The 21,049-nt window shown below is 36.4% G+C and overlaps 1 protein-coding gene and 1 pseudogene across 18 annotated transcripts in view; both read right to left on the reverse strand.

The window, feature by feature from the left end:
- RBMS3 (RNA binding motif single stranded interacting protein 3) overlaps positions 1 to 21,049 on the reverse strand; it is an 861,233-nt gene that overhangs the window by 633,156 nt on the left and 207,028 nt on the right.
- On the reverse strand, positions 4,192 to 20,946 carry LOC112132596 (small ribosomal subunit protein eS12-like; annotated as a pseudogene).

Below are 21,049 nucleotides of genomic sequence, written 5' to 3' on the forward strand. Positions count from 1 at the left end.
GTCCTTAATAGGCAAGCTTGCTAAAATATCACCGTGCCCCTGTCTTTCCCAAAACCTTCCAACAGCTATCAGCAACAGCTGACAAGCACTAGCTAATTTGAAATTGTATGTTCTCTCCTGTCAACGCTAGACCACACACACAGCTCTGAAAAACATCCAGTGAATACCATAATTTTTAAACAGAGGGCTCATCATGTTCCATTTTCTTGTGCTTAAAAAGTAATATGTACTTTCTATTGAGAATTTAAAAACCTTCACCACTCTTTGAAGTTTTAGATTTAAAATTTTATTCTTTGGCATCTGAAGGAAGAGCACATCAAATATTAAAGGCAATAAAACAAGTAGAAGTGACAACTTCCCCTAAGGTTGGTGGTACCAGACACTGGCGCAAATTCATCCATCTGCGTGTCTCAAGGACATATTCCCACATGAGGATTTAGGAGGGAAAGTGTCACAGAATGAACAGATGGGCTTCCCTTGCCTAGACTAGCCTAATGGAGCTTTTAGGCAATTTGCACTCTAGCTGTCAGTGACACAGGTGTGTGTCAAGACTTGAGAGAAGCTAAAAGAAACCTTATACAGGGCATACTTTCATGGCTGATTCATGCTTGCCTTCATTGTGAATGCTAATAGGTGATATTTGTTAGAAGGCCAGCAGTTCAGTGGTGGCACTTTTTTTTTTTTCCTTCTAAGTTGCAGGCTGCAGGTGGGTTCAAGTCAGAATAATTTACATTCCAATAAAAGGCTAATACTGAAGTCTTGCTCTTTTTATTAGTGAAACATATCCAAAATAGTATTCCCATGCCTTCATTTTTTATTAAATATGTTGGATCTTTTCTAGTCTTATGGTCAAAAATTTGAATGTTGAAATGTTGACAGCTGCCTGGCTCTAGTACAATCTCACTACCTGAAAGAAAGAAACGGTGGCAGCCAAAACCAATGTGACCATTCCCAGGGCTCATCAAATTCTAGAAAGTTCCAACTTTACCACAATCCAATAACAGACCCATAACAGTGCACAGTATACTGAAGTAATGAAAAAAATAATCAATTAATTTAAGTAGTGTTACATTATGTGTTACATACTGCAACTTGCTCCTTGACCTTGACCACATAAATTCTCCACCATTTTGGTAGGCAGGCACATTGATGCTTCAAATGAACCACATCTTCCATAATTCACACCCCAGTCCAGTGTACTCTCACATTAGCTCTGGGTTTAGCCATAGATTTGCTGCAACCAAAAGATAGTCACAAGTATGATATAAGCATTGGTTAGATAAGCACTCCCACACATCGGAGCTTATTATCTTGGGATGCTCCCGAGAGAATAACTAAGTAGTTTAGAACCCAACTACTCAGCCTTTTGGAATCCATCCACTATGCTGTGAGGAAATAATCCCAACAACATCATTTCCTGATGTCGATTTACTCAGACAAGCTTCGGGGACAATAATTTGTACTTACTGCAAGGAAGACTGTGTTGCGTTAGGGCTGAAACTTATGTCATTTCAGGCCCAGAATATCCTGCTACAGAGGGAGGCCACATGGAGAGACTCTGGAGAATGAGATAATATATGAAAAAAAGAGTCCAGGTAGAGAAGTACTGAGGTGCCCCAACTGAGGTGTCCTAGCCAAACTCTTCAGTGACTGGAGTAACCCCTATTGGTACCATGTGGAGCAGAGGCCTGCTATGTCAATGAAAAGAATCATTAGAAAAAATAAATTGTTATTGGTTTTAGCTACTTTGTTATCTATTTCTGTTTGTTATACAGAAAATAACTGAGATTTTCTAAAATGAAACTTATTTCTGAGATTCTAATGGACAGCTAACTTGCTGTGTGACATTAAAACTGACAAAGGCTGTTTTCTCATCTATATTATGAGCAAGTTGAATTAGATGGTCTCAGAGGTTCCTTTCAACTCTGATAGTCTATTGCATTCTATACCATGAGTAAAATAAAGGGTGCAAGCATCCTGACTACAATAGCAGACTAATTATGCAACATTGCATCCTTAAAAGAAAGGAATTTTAAGTTGGCAACCATGGTCTAATATAAATTCACCAGATAACAAAACGTGCTTTGTGCAAAAGCCCTCTAGCTCAGACTGATCACAGCTGATCATTTTGATATAGATTCTTCAACTCTGTATTGTACATATTCTGATGAAAAATATTATTTGGTACAGTGATTACACAATATAACAGTGTGGGTACTTCTCAAAAAAGCTGGGGTCTGCTTCTGTAAACTCATTTTATGATTTAGAAAGAAAATATATATTAAAAAAGTGTATCATAATGACATTAGAGAGTCAGAAGTCTGTGCCTATGGCATATAAACCCCCTAAAAGTACAGGGTAATTTAAAGACCATTATCAAATGTCTATTCTGCAACAATTAAGTACAAAGAATAGGTCATATATTTTCTTGACCCTTAGAGATTTTTTTTCCTAAACCATCACTTTTATAGTGCTTATGGTATGTCATACACTGTTCCAAACATTTCACAGATGCGGAAATTGAGGCACAGACAGATTAAGTGCTTAATCAAAAACTTAAGTCAAAAGAGATCTGTGATTCTGAAGCACATTAAACAGAAACATTTTATTTACATAATTTTCCTACTTTTTTTTTTTTTTTTTGAGACGGAGTCTTGCTTTGTCACTCAGGCTGGAGTGCAGTGGCACACTCTTGGCTCACTGCAAGCTCTGCCTCCTGGGTTCACGCCATTCCCCTGCCTCAGCCTCCCAAGTAGCTGGGACTACAGGCGCCTGCCACCACGTCCAGCTAATTTTTTGTATTTTTAGTAGAGACGGGGTTTCACTGTGTTAGCCAGGATGGTCTCGATCTCCCGATCTCGTGATCCACCCACCTTGGCCTCCCAAAGTGCTGGGATTAACAGGCGTGAGCCACCGCGCCTGACCAATTTTCCTAATTTCTAAGGACTTTGAAAATTGAGTAAATTAGGACTGCTCTCTTCTGAGTTCCATGATGTCTCTTAAGGATATTAATATTTATTCACTAATTTTATTTTCATTAATAGTGTGAATTCTATTATTAGTCAAGTTAGAATATTTATGCACAAAAATATTACAACAGCATAACTTCATGACATTGATTTATTCAGACAAGCTTTGGGGATAATCATTTGCATTGACTGTAAAATAGACTGTGCTAACAGGGCAGAAATATGTGCCATTTCAGCCACAGAAGCAAGTGCAATGCTCAAGCCTAACTCAATCATCTGTTAGAGGGAAGAGGGAGAAAGATATAGAAACATTTAAGTACCTGGCTAAATGGTTGGGCCCTGAAAACAGCTTTCTATATTAAGATTATTTGACTCTACATAATTTAATCACATTGCATTTATTATATAATATGCATATTTAAATCAAATTATAAGCATAATGTAGCTGCCTTGACTAAGATTTTTGACTATGTATATTTTAACCAAATTGTCATGAGTAGATTGATAAGAAAGATCACCCTTAATGTTCGGTCACAGAATGCAGTGGTAAGAAATTGGGACTCTCAAACTGACTGCCAAGGTCATCTACATACACCTCAGTCACTAGTCAGGTGACTTTGGGAGAAGTTATTTAACTTCTCTGTGCCTCAGTTTCCATGTCTGAAAACTGAGAATAAGGCTAGTATCAACCTTCTTAGGCAGTTGTGATAATCGAGTGAACTGAGCAGATGTTAAACCACTTTAGAACAGTCCCTGGCAGTGAGCAAGTGTGCAGTGATTGTTGGTCATTGTTATCATTTGTATTGTTCTTGTTTTTAAGTTTATCACTGAACTGCACTGGAATGTACATTGATTCTGCAAAATGTATTGCATAGCTTCTGCATCAAGTCAGAACTTCAACCTGAAGACCCATCTATAAGAAGATCAGCATGCATCTAAGTTTCATGAATATGAGCTTAAAAATAGTAATCTAACTCACAAGGTTAAGGTCATTTCTTCCTTGGCAAAAGAAACCTGGATATAGGTAAGTGACTGTGATGCAGACAACAAATCTGATTTTCAAATTTAAAAATTCTGCCTATTTTAAATATTGTTTTACTACTTAACAATTTCAAAGGAGTAGAATAATATTTTGGTATTTCTAATTGAAAGTAGTCAACAAAAACTAAAAAATTAGTTTAATGAAAAAAATTATTAAACTATAAATATATGTTTGTGTATGTGTATGTGCATATAAACCTGTATTTTTTAACACAGTTCAGGGTTTAGCTTAGGGTTACAAAAAACAGTTTCAACATCAAGCCCAGTCTTGGCTCATGATATGTGTGCTATAAATATTTGCTCAAATATTGAATGACAAGGCAAAGGAGTAGAACTTAACAAATCATGTGTAAAAACTGTTTGGCTTGATTATTCAGGGGAGTTGTGATGTGGTTTAATGAGCCAGACCACCTTTCAGCCAGACATAGAAAGGGGCTTGGATTGTCATTTAGGGAGTTGCAGCAGTTTGAAATAAATGAATTGCTCTGTGTCAGTTTTTGTGACTAAAAGCTACAGTCATAGCTTTTAGTACAGATTTCATTTTTAATAATCTCCTTAAAAATCACTAAAAATATCACCCCACCGTGTAATTTGTTTCTTTCACACTGTTGGCACTCCTACTGTTTAAAACTAATTGCTTTTTTACATTATCTTAAGGTCAGTCTCAACAGAATGAATTTGGAGACAGCATAACTGTGAGCCACAACCGTTTAACACATCAAGAGCAGATCTCGATGCTGAATGAATGTCTCCTTCAGAACTGCACTAAGATACCTACTTTAATTTGCCTCTAGGCAAACATCACAATGACTGACAGTATAACTTTAAGGTTTGTTAAACATAGTCTGGGTTTTTATTTGCATCTCTCTGGAAGACACTCCAGAAATTATGTTAGTTCTTTAAAATGTAACAATTAGGATATGCAGCAGGGGAAAAATCATGTGTGGGTTCAGTTGGAACTTTTGTGAGGACATTCAAGTACTGTTTCAATCTATCCAATCCAATACACCTCTTAAGAGATAGCAAATACATTCAAAAGTTGCATAGCCTCTCCACCTTTCCCAGATAGTGGCAAATCATACAACCAAAACAACCAAATACATTTTCTAAATCAATCCCTAGGTCACTAAGTTCACCTTAAAATAACTGCAAATGTAGATAAAATGGTTGAATTTTCCTCCATGTTTTAGGTGAGAAATGAAGCAGGTAGCTTAACAATAGCCATAAAATTTACAGATTGAGGGAGCAAGATGCAGTTAAGCAAGTTCGTAAGTGTATGTGTGTGACCCATTCACCTTAGTACGTATTCTTTTCTTCCCACCTTACCAAAGACACATTACAGCCACGTATGTGGCAAACGGCATGACAGTATGCCAACAATCAATGATATCCACTATGAAAATAATGTAACCTGATTTGCCACAAAAACTATAATATATGGGCAAGAATATTTATGAATTCAGAAGTAGTGGTGGAAAAACATTTTCTCTTCTCAGAGGCACACAAAATAAAGAATTCTTAAAAGTACGACCTGGCAAATAAATTGTCTGTGAATTTTTTTAGCAAGGGCACAGGATTATAGACAAAGTCTGGATGTTAGCATTCAAAAGCATAAACATGGTTAAACTATATGCAGGATCTGTTTTCTCAGAGAAAGTTTTGATTCTCTTGGATTCTCAGAGAGAACATAAAAGTTTCCAGATAACTTATTCATGAACAACACCTGACCTTCCCATTAATATCTAACTCTCTTTTGAGAAGAACATTTTAAAATCTATGAAAACTTGGGTTTGGGTCCTAGATGTAAAACACATTCTAAAACATAAACCCTAGGCAAGAAGTGACTAAGCACAATCATTTATCCATGGTTATTGCAGCTTTTAACTCTAGATAAATGTTTTCTTCCATTCCTAGTTTTATTACCATTCATTATAATTCAGAAAGGGTTAAAGAGCAGTGTGGCTTTATAATCTTTCCACAGTTAAATTCCTATGCAAGACTATATTATTTGTCAATTTTTATAGTCACATATTTGTTGCTATATTTTTGGTATGTACTTTTTCACCAGCGGTATTGGGAGAGAAGAGGAAACCAATGTATTCAGTTTGCAGGTACTTTGCCATCTTCAGAACTGACCTATTTGTAACCCAACACTCATATCTCTGTTAATAAGGCAAATTGAAGATTTATCACTCAAGACCGACCTGCTAACTCATCATCATTATCCTACCTAGGGCATGGTGGTAAGGGGTTTCACTGGAGAATCCAGAGCTACCCAGGAAGTAATATTTTTCTTCAAAGTAGCTGATGGAAACAAAAGAGCTCACTACTCTGAAAACAGTGTTGCAATTAAGTGAAAATGCAACAGAAATATAGCCTATAAACTCTCAGCTAAAACATGCTCTTCACTCATTCATATAAGTTGGACCTAACAAAGAGCATTTAGATAGTAAGCTGTACCTATAACATATGTCTCTTAACCAGCAAAAAGAAAATAGCATCAAAATAAAAACAGAATCACTGGATTTCAGCAATCATTTAATATGTTCTCACTTCATTTTATAAATGGGGAAAAGAAGGGTAAACCACTGTCCCAAAAACAAATAGCAGAGCCAGAACCCCAAATCAGTGATCTCAGTGTGATTCATGGATTGATGCCACTCAAAACTGTGACCAGTCTGCAATAAGATCAATTACAGTAATTGAGAATAAGGACTTAAAAACTTTTATGCTGGTTTGATATCATAATGTCATCCAAGTGTCTGATTTCATTTTAGCCTGCAAGAGGTTGAAAATGAAAATTCAATTTTCATCTTCGATAGTCTGAGGAGCACTGCTGGACATCAGCCCTCTTGGGCCCAGGATACTGGCGTCTCTACAGAATATTCACGTTCTCATCCAATCTATGATGATACTACATAATCCACTTGAGAAGAATGTTGATATCAAAACATAAAGTTATGCGTATTTCTATTATCAAAAGTTTCATATGGGAGAAGAAAGAAATCACTGGGCAGTTTCAGAACTACATAGCACTGTCTGTGTTGGGGATGGATTTTTATACTTTTAAAAATATGTTGGCTCCTTTATTATTTTCAAAGATTAGAAGCAGGAGCAAGGAATTTCTTTTTTATTAATAGAAATCTTTAATTTCAAGTCTGCAATCACTTTTTAATAATGACAGAAAAGAAAAGAAGGAAAAATTATTGTTTTTTTTCTCCAACTTTAATTGCAATTTATTGTTCCATCTACTTCACTATCATCTTTCCAGAGATTCCAACAGTTCAACAGCCCTGGAATGTCCTTTTAGAAATCCCATTGCTTCTTCCAGTCTGATCTGCCTTATGATTGGGCCTAAAGTTGGAGATGCTGTTCTTACATGTTCTAGATTGGCTTTTCCCCAGCTCATCTTCCCTGGTTGATAGAAAGATGGCAAAGTTAGCTATGCAAGTGGCTCTAACTCTTCCTAGAGCCAAATCTCGTTTGTACACTCCACCATATTGCATCCTACAGCCACATCTCAACTTAAAGTGACATAAGGTGCTTCTCACGTTTGATCTAAACAAGCACCTTAAATGAAACCAAGAAATACATCCATCTATATTACATACAGTTTTTTTCCTTTTGACTTCTCCACCTGAAACTTAGCTTAGGTGTGGTCAAGAATTTTCCTGCTAAGATAAGAAAACATATTCAATATATATTCAATTCTTAATGAACTACAGGAAAGTAGAAGATGAATACTTTTTTATGTTTGTTTTTTATTTCTAACATTGTTACTCTTTTATTTGGCTTGAGAACAGATCTTATCTGATTCATTTATAACCAGCAGCTCAGCCCCACCTCCCATGTAATGTTTTACCTTAAATCATTCTATGATCTTCTTATACTTTTTTTTTTTTTTCAGTTGCTGCAGGACCTTATACAAGTTAAGTGCTCAGTAAGTAAAGTATAAACAGAAGATAACTATTGTATATGATCACTGTGCTTTTTGTCTCTTATTGTTTAGAACTGCTGAGTTATTTTGTTAATAACTCCAGTTTATCATCCTAGCCCTCAATTTGAATTCTTCTCTATCAATCCAGCTTCAATATTATATGATGTAAAGTTCTGTGCCACAGAATGAAAACATTGTACAGAACATCATTCCTCCCCTTGAAAAATGTAAAATTTAATACTAGTTCTATATCAATCAAATGCTACATTTTGGAGTCAAGACCAACTACACAGAAGAGGTCTTCAAAATCATCAGCTCTTTGACCAGTTATACTTCTAATCAAGTATATGTCTTAAACAAATGGGGAAATATTTCTAAGATATCTCTGTAAAGATTGATACAGCTAACTCATTGCCATCATTATTAGAAAATAAAGGAAGTCAAAGTACATTTCATAACTACTAGATAATTTTACTCACATTTTTGATTTCTGGTGTTGTAAAAACCTACATCACTGCTTAATCTGTTCATTCAAGAAATGTTTATTGCACACAAAATCTGCAGGGAATACAAAAACAGATAAGACACAATCCCTTAAAATATATGGACTGATTTCTAAAGTGGGCAGTTGAGCTGTTTGTGCATTTGGCTTAATATCATGGTTTTGTTGGAGTCTTCAGTACTACCTTGAATTCCTGATTAAAGATACTCCAGATAAGCTTTTACTTTATTAGAATAATGTTTCCTACATAGGAGCCTCTTACAATTTGAAGGCCACAGCATTTACTACTTTTTCAGGCATATATCCACAAGCCTAGTCTTCAATATACTACCAAGGGCTTTTTTTCATCACCGTCAATGTAAAAAGTCAACACTGTGGCATAAAATAAAGAACACTGAAAATGGCAATCACCCACATGTCTCAACAACTAACACACACCAGCTCGGTATCTGTGCTGTTATCTAAATTACAGTATAGGCAGCTTCACTAACGTTCTTGACGTGTAAAATGCTTTACTCTTGGGCAACTTGTTCAAAGCTGTCTTTCTCTAATTTGAGGCAATTCCCCCTTTTCAAGTTTTAAAAAATTAATCATCATAGCCATGACTACAAGATAGTAAAGAATCGTAGCAGCTGTCTGAACACTGAAAATGATAAAAACCTAAGCACTAAAGTTTTTCTGCAAAGGGAACTTCCCTGTGTCACAAAGTTTAAATAAAATTAAATTAAGTTTGGTTTTACTTATAAGCAGTATTTGAAAAGAAGGCAGATTCCAATCCCTCATCTTCATTCAGAAGTTCCCACCTATGTCATTCTATATGCCTATGCTCCTTTATGACACCAAAGTGACTAGCACTGTTTAAATGAAAAGCCAACCTAGTCTAGCTATAACTTTTCTTCTTAAAACATGCCCTAAGTTTAAGAAAGCAGTAGTCAGCAGAAGCAACATCTCTTCCTGTAGCTCTGCACCAGTGAGGGCATTAAATGTCTTCTCATGATGAAGAGGTATATATTGTCCTGAAACTCTTCATCCTTCTGAGAAATGTTAGGCAGTAAATGCAGAGACTGTAAACGTGGGACAGCCTAGTTAGATTTCAAGTTTCTTTTGTAGAGGTAAACGTAACAGTTTATAACTTCACTGTATTAATGATTTGATGATATCTTACTGAAACATATTTTGTACCAACATAAAACACAAAATTTTAAATAATATTAATGTGAGATATTTTGACAATAAATGAGGGAAAATTCTGGAAACTCTTTCTTTTTAATAGGTGTGCCTGTTGGGAGAAAATGGGACCACTCCTAGCGAACTGGATTGAAGCCTCAATCAATATTGAATTTTGCTTCATCTTATCCCATATGACACCAGCAGTTAAAATCAAGAGCTGTTATTGTATCTTGCTCTCCCTCTCACACATTATTTGCACTGCTTCACTAATTAAGTTCACAGCAATATTGATTATATCAAGATCTTATCCTAAAACCTTCCATGGTTTCCAACTTTGCAATGAATTACATTTTTACCTCAATATTCTTTTATTCTCCAAACTCAACTTTCCAGTCCACAAATCTCCTGTTTACAGTCTATCCTACATACTCAGGCAAAGCAGTGGACTTATTCTCCCTTAGAAGTGTCATGGAGTTCCTGATATTTCTCATCATCGCCCCAATCATTTCACCTGTAAAACTTGAAAACATCTATCAAGATCCATTTGGCTAACCAAATATGATCCTTTCAACCTGTTGATCCCCACAGTCATTTCCAACTTCCATTTTCACCTATTCATTATGCCACCTGGTTTAAGAATAAGTAGGTCCTTTTCCCATTGGATGGCAGCTGCCTCGCTTTCGTTCTGCTTGTCTTTGTTTTTTATTGTGGTAGAATAAACATAAAATATACCATGTCAGCCATTAATACATGAATAATTCAGTGGCATTAAGTACATTCACATAGTTTCGCAATCACTACCACCATCCATCTCCAGAACTTTTAGTCCTCCTGAGTTGCAACTCTTTACTCATTAAATTATACCCATTTCTCCCTCCTTCCAGCCTCCGGTAACTAACTGCTTTTCTACTTTTTGTCTCTATGAATTTGACTACTCTAGGCATCTCATGTAAGTGGAATTGTACAGTAATTGTCCTTTTGTGCCTGGCCTATTTCACTTAGCATAACATCCTCAAGGTTCATCATATTGTACCATGTGTCAGAATGTCTGTGGTGTCAGCACAGTGCTTTTGAACTCAGTAAGCGGCCCATAAATATGCCTTGAATTTAACTCTTCATCTCAGAATGAAATACAGACATCATTTAATTTTATCAATAGGTTTATCAAGCTTTTTTTCCCCAGAAGGGCTGGAAAGTAGACATTTAAAAAATTTATTACTGCTCTAGCCAAATATTCTGCTTGGGTGTGCCAATCTTTCTGCTTCTGCATCTACAACATCTTTACCATACTTTTGCTCCATATCTTTGAAACCTGAATTCAGCAACCTGGTACAGGTATAGAATTTGATCCCTACAGTTTTTTTTCCTTGACCATTCTAAAATAAAGCAAAACAAAAAAATGCAGTTTTCTATAATTCTCTTGGGATCTGTGACAAATACAATTAGTTTTAGCTGATTTAGCCATTGTCCTTCATATTATTTCTCTACCTGCCTATCAGTGCTTTAGCTAGGAGTGGCCTTATGACACTTCTAGCCAACAAGGCATAATTGAATATTGGCTAAGCAGATATTATTGGGTTAAAAAAATCTTACTTTTCTAATCAAGGTAATAGATTCAGTGGGCAAATATATTTGGCTTTTGTTCCCCTTTGGCTTTATTGAAGACTTTAACATGGGCAAAATTCAGGACATTGATGTAATCAGGCCATGATGCTGGAAGTTTGGCAGCTATTTTGAGACCATGAGGCCAAAGCCGAAGTGCCATGGATGTTTGCAACTTTTCAGTAGCAATTCGTTCCTAGAGTATTTGTGTCAGCCTTCTTTTATAAAAGGCAAATAAACCTCAATTTTTTCAAGCTCTTAATAGATAGATTTGCTCTTGCTTATAGCCAAGAGTCTGTATTTGTTAATCACAATGCTCAATTACATTGTACCTAAGCCAACAAATGGAAGAAATAGAGTTTTGAAATCCACCTTGAAATTCAGGTACTTTGCCACCAAACTATTACTGATATAAGCCCGTGGATTGAAAACATATATAGATGTGTGGACGTATGCATATTTGCTTATATATATATACACACACACGTGGGGCCATAGCTGTTTGAGACTTGGACTTTATTTATTTGAAGTCATTATGCCCTGCAATTTACGAAAGGAAGTTAAAACTTTTAGAGGCAAGAAAGGGAAACGAGGCAGGGCTAAAGTAGAGAAAAGGCTTGATAGGAAAAAATGATTTTTCATAGCTTCAGCCAGAAACACTGCTTAGCACTGGCAGCCTGGGAATATCAAAATGGAAACGCTGAGGAGAGCTACTAAGTGATTCACACTCACAATAAGCATTTCCCAGATGTACAGCAGAAAATTCTAAAAAAACAAAAACAAAAACACATAAAAACAAAACCAATCGTCCTCTTAAAGCTGAGTTCCCAGAGCTAAATTACATTATCTCCTTTGTAAGTGTCCTCGTGTGTAGATCCACTATAAAAATAGGCTGGTTGAGGTTCGCACTTTTAGTTTTATTCATGGCATGTAAACATTTTTTGCATCACTTGGCACTTGCAGCACATGACAAGGATCTTGTAAGCACTAAGAACACTATTTCACTGCATAGCCATCTTGGCAGCACTTCTAGACATCCTGGTCACCAACAGTTATGGTGGTCAATGACCATGTGTTCTAGCTGGAACTCTGCCAAAGGGAAGATCTGAGAAAGATCTTTTCATCTCTAATTCAGAAGAGTTTTCAAATCACACACACAAAAATCTGACTTTTGCCAAACCAAGATCTGTTTATCAGTTAAAAGATTATTTTATTTACTCCAATAGCTGGCACATGATTCTAGGATGTGCAATTGAGGAGACACTGGTCCTTGAGACCTTCCTGATGACCAGAGAGAAAAAGGGAGAGGAATTTGCCTCACTTGTACATAAGCTCCTTCACACAAATTGTATCCATCCTGCTCCCTAGTCAAAAAGGTTCTGTAAAGACTGTCTTGGTGTTGAAGAGGTAAACTATCCTAAAAGTTAAATTAAAGAAATAACACTGCTGGCCACAATGACAATATAAATAGCATCTTAGACAGTATTTCACACCTCTCAAGTGTCCTCTGAATTCATCTCATCATTACCTCTATTTGATGGATGAGGAGTCTGTGACTCAAAGAGGTTGATTTATGATGCTCATATAGCCACTAAGTTGTAAAGAAGGAATCTGGGTTCTAGATCCTGCAGATTCACTAACAGCACTGACAGTAGCTATGTGTATAATTTCCCAAAGGCCATAGGGAGATTTACAAATAATCTCTTTTGTATTCTTCCTTATCATAGTTTGAATATTTGCTCATCATGGAAGCATCTTTTATTTATTCTGTCACTAATAGGAGATCAAGACTCTATGGTTATGGAATCACCTGTCTACAGCTCACTTGTGGCTAAAATAGAGAAATGTAGCCAGGCACAGTGACATGCATCTATAGTTCTAGCTGCTCAGGAGGCTGAGGCAGGTGGATTGCTTGAGCCCAGGAGTTCGAATCCAGCCTGAGTGACATAGAAACATCTCATCTCAAAATAAAATAGAGAGGAGTTTAGAACAGAAGAGCTGTAAGGGGGTGGGGTGAAGAGCAAGTTGAAGAACAAGAGGATAATAGGAAAGGATGGGAGAAGAAGGACATGTGAGGGGGAAAAGTTTTGGGACATGGCTGTCTTAGAGGTCTGTTCCTCTCTTTAGGGTTAAAGTTAGTCTCACTTCCTTATTCCAAACTAGCCAAGGATAAGTATTATATTGAACATGCTGAGTAGAATGGTAAAAGTTGGGGGGACCATTCAACACAGTAAGCATTTAAAACCAAGGCCAATTTGGGGGATCGGATCATCATAAATTAAGAACTAATTGATGTGAATTTACATAAAGAATCTTGGAATTTTAAGGAAGAATATAATCAGTTTTTGAAACTGAATAAATTCAATCATAGACTACAGGAAACATGTTCCTAAAGCATGCTATACTATAAGGAATTAAGTAGATATCTAAAACCATATATCCAGAAGCTCAATGAATAGGTACTTTACATATAACACACAAACTCCTAATCTGCCATGTCAACCTGGAAATTCTGTATATAAACATGCATTTAAAGAGCATCAGTTGGTTAACTCTATCTGTAGTTCTCTCTTTATAAAATGATTTGAAGTTCATATTGAATTCATGTTCCTAACACATATGGGGCACAGACATTTGAAAATGAATGATGTACAATTTCATTATTAAACACTCAGCAGGCTACAAAGACAACTGCATTTCATTAATAATAAATAATAATAAATGAAAATGCAGTAAAATATTATCATATCAAACACCTCTGTATTGCTATTTTTATGCACGAAACGTCTTACCTTCCCAAGAGACAACGTCCGTGCCTGATTGTAAGTTAGGTATTTACTAAAGAAAATAAACTCTTTCAGATGAGTCAAATAAACAGAAGCCTCAACTGCTGTGCCTCATTATATTTAAAAGTATTTTATTTGGAAATAATTTCAAACAGAGAAAAGCTGCATAAATAGTACAAAGAAAATGCAAGAATATATCTTTTCCCTAGATTCACCTACTATATTTTGTCCTGTTTACTTTAAAATGTACTGCTCTGTCTAGATCTAGATTTATTTGTCCATCTAACTATCTAAAAACATTTTTTTCCTGAACCGCCCAAGAGTGAAATTGGTAAATCATGGTTCTTTATCCCTAATAACTTCAGTATGAGTTTTCCAGGAATAAGGATATTCACTCATTTGACTATAGTACAGTTATCAATATCAGTAAATCTAACATTGATACAATAATCTAGAATTAGTACTCCAATTTTGCCATTTAACCCCATAATGATAATAGCATTTTCCATCTTGCCACACAGCATCCAGTTATAGTGCATTTAATTGTTATATCTCTTTTGTCCCCTTTAACCTGGAACATGTCTTTGGTTTTTGTCTTTTGTGATATTGACATTTTTTAAGAATATAGGCTTGTTTTATTTAAGAATGCTCTTTATTTTGAATTATCTAATGTTTCCTTGTGATCAAATTCAGATTATGCATGATCCCTGGCTGGAACATACATAAGTTATATTATGTCCTTCTCAGAGAATCATATCCATAGGCACATGATATCCACCTGCGCCTCACTGATGATGTTCATCACCTGGTCAAATTGTTATCTAACGTTTCCATTGTATAGTCACAATTTTTCAGCTTGAAACTAAAAAGCAATTTATGAAGAGATGCCTCAAGACTATGCAAATATCTTGATCCTCATCAAACTTTCTTCCCTAGATTTAATGTCCATTGATATTTCTTTACTTTGATTTCCAATAATTCCAGCCTCCATCCATATTTACCCTATTATGTGTTTCATTATTTATGTGGGAAGCAAAGTTGGAGCAGAAAACATACTCAGCACCCTTTATTACTTAGTAGCAATTTGACCACAGATAAGTCATTGACCTTCTCTGAATCTAAATTTTAACATTAATACCTGAAACATGTCTTTGTTTTTAACCATTACAAGAATGCCAACAATATTTTTGAGAAAATTAAGACAATGATTCACTTGAAAACAATGGTTACTTGCTTATTGCTTTTGAAAGTGGGACATTTTATAAAAATATAAGGTGTTATCAAATGTAAGCATCTGCTTAAATGTAGCTCTTATGACAATGATGAAAAATGTCATAGCACTCTCCAGCATTAAGAGCATTTTGGCATACACTAACTCATTTTTATCTAATGGGAATTCTGTGCATTAGGTAGAACAGGAATTACCCGCATTTTACAGATGGGGATTTGACCCTAAGTATTTCTTATGACCGCTGACCCAGTGTTTTTCCCATACCCTACACGCCGTTTTACAAATACATACATAAAACACACTCACACACAAATTTCAGATGCACATCCATGTGGGTATTGTCAGTTGACAAGCTAATACCTAATTCCAGAAGTTTGCTGTAGGTTAGTTCCAATGGTGGCTAGAAAAAACTTGTGGTAGAAAATGACTAGCAATGTAGAAGAGAGGGATACTTTGATAACTGGCTCCTGATGCTTTTCACATTCGGATTAGAAAGTGGTAATGAGGATTTGAACAGAATCATGAATTATTCTTCTTTACAGATTAACCCCCCCAACCCAGCATACATAAAATTAAACAGAGTAATACTGGGAGATTGGGAGGTGGCATTGCTGAAATGGGCCAGAGAGGCAGTTTGTAAATTTAAGTGGGGTGGCCAGAGCAGACTTGATTGAACTTTTGAACAAAGTCCAGAAGGAGGTGTGGCTATGTGAGGAAAGAGCATTCCCAACAGGGGGAGTGCAGAGTGGAAAAGAGTTGAAGCAAGGCCAAATTTGAGTTCCAGCAAAGAGGCCACTGTGGCTGAAGCAGTCTGAACCAGAAAAGTAACAGGAGAGGCAATCAAGGACAGGGGGGTGCCTGGAAAGATCACAGAGGGCCTTAGAGGCCACTGTGAGGACTTAGGGGAATTTTTAAATGGTTTGGTGTTGTGGGAAGTCAGGGACCAAGAAAGGAGGGACCGGCTGAAGCCGTGGCAAAGAACATAAATTGTGAAGATTTCATGGACATTTATTAGTTCCCCAAATTAATACTTTTATAATTTCTTACGCCTGTCTTTACTGCAATCTCAATATAAATTGTGAAGATTTCATGGACATTTATCACTTTCTCAATCAATACTCTTATAATTTCCTATGCCTGTCTTTACTTTAATCTCTTAATCCTGTCATCTTCGTAAACTGAGGATGTATGTCTCCTCAGGACCCTGTGATGATTGCATTATCTGTACAAATTGTTTGTAAAACATTTGTGTTTGAACAATATGAAATCTGGGCACCCTGAAAAGGAACAGGATAACAGCGATTTTCAGGGAACAAGGGAGATAACCATAAAGTCTGACTGCCTGCGGGGCTGGGCAGAACAGAGTCATATTTCTCTTCTTGCAGAAAGCAAATAGGAGAAATATTGCTGAATTATTTTCCCAGCAAGAAATAACCCTGGGAAAAGAATGCATTCCCAGGGGGAGGTCTCTAAATGGCTGCTCTGAGAGTGTCTGTCTTATGCGGTTGAAGATAAGGGATGAAATACACCCTGTTCTCCTGCAGTGCCCTCAGGCTTGCTAGGATTAGGAAATTCCAGCCTGGCAAATTCTAGCCAGACCAGTTGTCTACTCTCGAACCCCGTTTCCTGTTAAGATGTTTATCAATGACAATGCATGCCCAGTGGGATATGGAACCTCATCAGTAATTCTAATTTCACCCTGGCCTGGTGATCTTGCTGTGCCTCTCTGCCCTTGTGATCTTTTATTGCACTTCCAAGTATGTGATCTTTGTGACTTACTCCCTGTTCTTACCCACCTCCCCTTTTGAAATTCCTAATAAAAACTTGCTGGTTTTGCGGCTCAGGGGGCATCACGGAACCTGCCAATGTATGATGTCATCCCCGGAGGCCCAGCTGTAAAATTTCTCTCTTTGTACTCTTTCTCTTCTCAGACTGGTCGACACTTAGGGAAAATAGAAAAGAACCTACGTTGAAATACTGGGGGCAGGTTCCCCTGATAGTTTGGGGCACAGGAGTCATATAACCTGACTTACATTTTAATAGAATCAGTAGAGTTTTTGTCCTATGTCATAAGCCTGGTTTTGTTAAATATGATATTATTAAGTGGCATCTGGGTAGTTCATCATCCACTAGGCCTTATTTTCTCCTTCTGATGATTTTCCATTGAATTATAAAATTAATTAATTGTGTGTGTGTGTGTGTGTGCATACAATTTGGAATATACACCTCTTAAGCCATCTCTGCCAGAATTCTTTAATTCTGCAACATTGTACTGTATTTATAAAAATTTCAAAAGGCTCATTCCTTTTAATACATTATGCTGTATTTATTTGCATATTGGTATCATATCCTGGACCATGAGTTCCTGGCGGGTAGTCCCATGCATTTTTTAAATTCTCAGAATCTAAAATAGTCTCTGGGTCACAGAATGGACCTTATAATAGAGATGGGCTATATCTGTCATAAGTCCACACAGTATATTATATTACAAGTCATAGAAAAGGTTATGTTCTGCTAATAGTTAAGCACATTATAAGGTCCTTTGCAGTGTAGTTTTCACACATAAACCAGCAAAAGTTTACTCATTGTTAAAGCAATCTTTGGAAATAGTGGCTTTTTCACAAAAAGGAGGAAAAAAATTCAGCAGAGTGAATCTGACCCTGACCTTTAGGTGAAAAATTATAACAGGGAGAAGATAAATCTTCTTTTTTTTCTTGTTTTTTTCTGTAGACACTATGCCATCTTGTAATGTGGCAACACGCAACTGCAGTGAAGTGACTGGCATGATCTCTTTTCACCTGACCCAACATAGCAGGAGATTCTCTTCTGTCATCCTTACCATCACAGATGTATAACTGTGACCAATCATATTAAGGCAATTTATATGCGTGTGTGTGTGTGTCTGTGTGTATGTCTATGTGTTTAACCTTCTCTCCACTGTGGAATCATGGTTTGCAGTTTAAAATATTTTGTTATTTGCAATTTAAAAAAATTCCAGAGAAAAATATTATCTACTAAGCAAAGGTTTAAAAGCTTTAAGGAGGACACAGTATCAAATTATAATAAGTAGTAAATGAGGGGATTAAATTATATTTCATTAATGTATTAATTTACTTTGCAACTATTTTATAAATATTTACTGAATGACTCCTATATTCCAGGAACTAACCATAAGAGCTGGGATACAGTGATGAAAAAAAGAAAGTCTACTCTCATGAGTGATATTTTCCAGGTGGATGAGATGGAATAAACAAGTAACCAAAAAATAAGATTATTTCAGGTAGTATCATACACATATTCATTTGGTTTGTATATGTTTTATATATATTTGGCAATAGATCTAACTTTTTATTTTTCTCTATGTTTTCTTTTCCTTTTTTAGACAGGGACTCCCTCTGTCACCCAGGCTGCAGTGCAGTGGCGTGATCTCGGCTCACTGCAGCCTCTGCCTCCCGGGTTCAAACCATTCTCATGCCTCAGCCTCCCGAGTAGCTGGGACTACAGGCTTGCGCCACCATGCCTGGTTGTTTTGTATTTTTAGTAGAGATGGGGTTTCACCATATTGCCCAAGTTGGTCTTGAACCCCTGACCTCAAGTGATCCACCCTCCTCAGCCTCCCAAAGTACTGGGATTACAGGCATGAGCCACCATGCCAGGCCTCTACGTTTTCTTAATTTAACTTTATTTATCATGGCTATAATTCCTCTATTATGTTAAAAATCAATCTCATACAACTCATTTAATTGTCAATGAGTTTCATGTCATCGATTTCTATTTCTGTATTGAGTTTTACAAAAACAATCATATTTTTATATAATATGCGTGATTATTTTTGTAAAACTAAATATCTTGTTCAATTTTGCTCATCCCTACTTTACAGATCAGAAAGTAGAGACTGCAAAGTTGATATGAACATTTTTTCCCAAGGATGAGCCACATCTCTCCCTCCCTAACCCTTCCCATATGACTTACACAAATATAATTTTGGTTGTCGCCTGATGTCAGATTTAAATAGCATTCTAGGAATACTCTCAGCTTATAGCTAAGAGTGTATTAATAACTACAATAGCCTTTTAAATTGTGTCAGTCTTCATAAACTCTCACCAATCAAAGTCTTAATCTCCTTTCTACTGTTTTTCTAATTGAACTCTTCTCAGTGAAGTCACAGTTTGTCACACAAATTTGATGGCTTGTTTAGAATAGTTTCTTTGATTTTTTTTTTTTCTGGATTCTCAACAGTTGTTCTACCTGGCTTGCTCCATCTATTTTTTTTTCAAGTTTGTCTTTCATTTCTTTTCTTTCTCAGAATTTCTTCAAATATTTCTACAGATAGCCTGCCTTTGCCATGCTTGTATTGGATAATATTCCATGTTATTTTCCAATTTTTTGAGCCAACATTTTATTTGTTCATTTCTGGCATTTGAAGCACTCTTTAATGACATGGTTGGCCTGAGATTCTTTGCCATAGACCTTAACTACTACACAACTGCAACCAACCATTTTTTTGGGGTTTCCCCCTCTGTCGATTCCTAGTCTCTTGGTGTCATCAGTCTTAATTAGGTTGATTTGGTGTTCAGCACAAAGGGCCTCCACCAACTTGACATACAAAGCTCATTACAGTTGAATGTAAACATGCAGAGATGGGCGTGGCTTTTGTCTAAGACTGTGACTACTTTACAAATTCCCCATGGTAGCCCTCATGGATGAGGGTGGTCTTCAGCTCCTCTTGTAAAGCAGTGTTAATGTCCACTACACTTCCAGCAGCAATGCCTTCCTTGGGCGTGGCAGTGAGTTATGAGTGAATACCAATTTTCAATGCCTCCTCACAATAAGGCAACTTGGCAGTGAAAGAGCCAAAGAAATTCTAACAAATGTTGAGACAGAGTGGTGTGATAGAAACTCAAATGGCTAATCAGGTGGTTTGGGAAATGCTAGTTTAAAGAAATCTTAACAGATATTTTTACTGCAGTGTTTCTCAGAACCTAAGATATACTAATCAACCATGGGGCTCTTCAGAAAGGTTGTATATTTCATAAATTCAAAGGCATGTCTTTTCATTTTTTTTTACAAATAAACTTTGATATGGAGATGCTTCTTATAGTTGAAGCAGAGTCTAATTGGCAGTATTTTTTTCTTAGCAGTACATTAAAACAGTCTATATTATAATCAAAAGCATCTTAGATTTAATGAAATGCATTAATAGGCAGGGCCTTCCCAGCTTATTTGACTACGCAGCTTTTTAAAATACTAAAATATCTCTTTAAATATGTAGCAATAGAACTTTTTTTGGCAAATACAGTGTCAAAACCACATTTCCCAAATCTATTTATTTTAGAACAATAACATTTTATCTTGAATTTGGAAACCCCCAAGATGTCTACATAGGCAGAAGAGATGGGGAAAGGGGGATTCCTACAATCTTCCATTTTCAAAAGAGTTTAAAAAGTCTCCCATAGCTTTGTTACTCATTCAAAATGGAATTTGATAACAGCCATGCAAACAAAAATCAAAACTTGATTTTTTTCACAGGAGTGGTATCAAGGGGTTTTGTAGGAGGGGTCTTTTAGAGCCTCTTTTATCTCCATCAGCACATGCACTGCCTATCAATCCCTACCAAAGCCATCACAAACAAATATAAAATCTAAATACAGTGACCACTTTCAGTAGCAGTCCCTTACTCTTCCTTCCACCCACGAGGAGCCCCCCATTCCCTATTTCTACCTCTATGAAGCAATTCTGGAGCTACCACTAATAAGCACTCAACGGCCCCAAAGCTGAGTCCTCAAACAGCAGAGCCTTATGAGAGAAATA

This window comes from Pongo abelii, chromosome 2 (assembly GCF_028885655.2).
Source record: "Pongo abelii isolate AG06213 chromosome 2, NHGRI_mPonAbe1-v2.0_pri, whole genome shotgun sequence".
NCBI classification, from domain to species: domain Eukaryota; kingdom Metazoa; phylum Chordata; class Mammalia; order Primates; family Hominidae; genus Pongo; species Pongo abelii.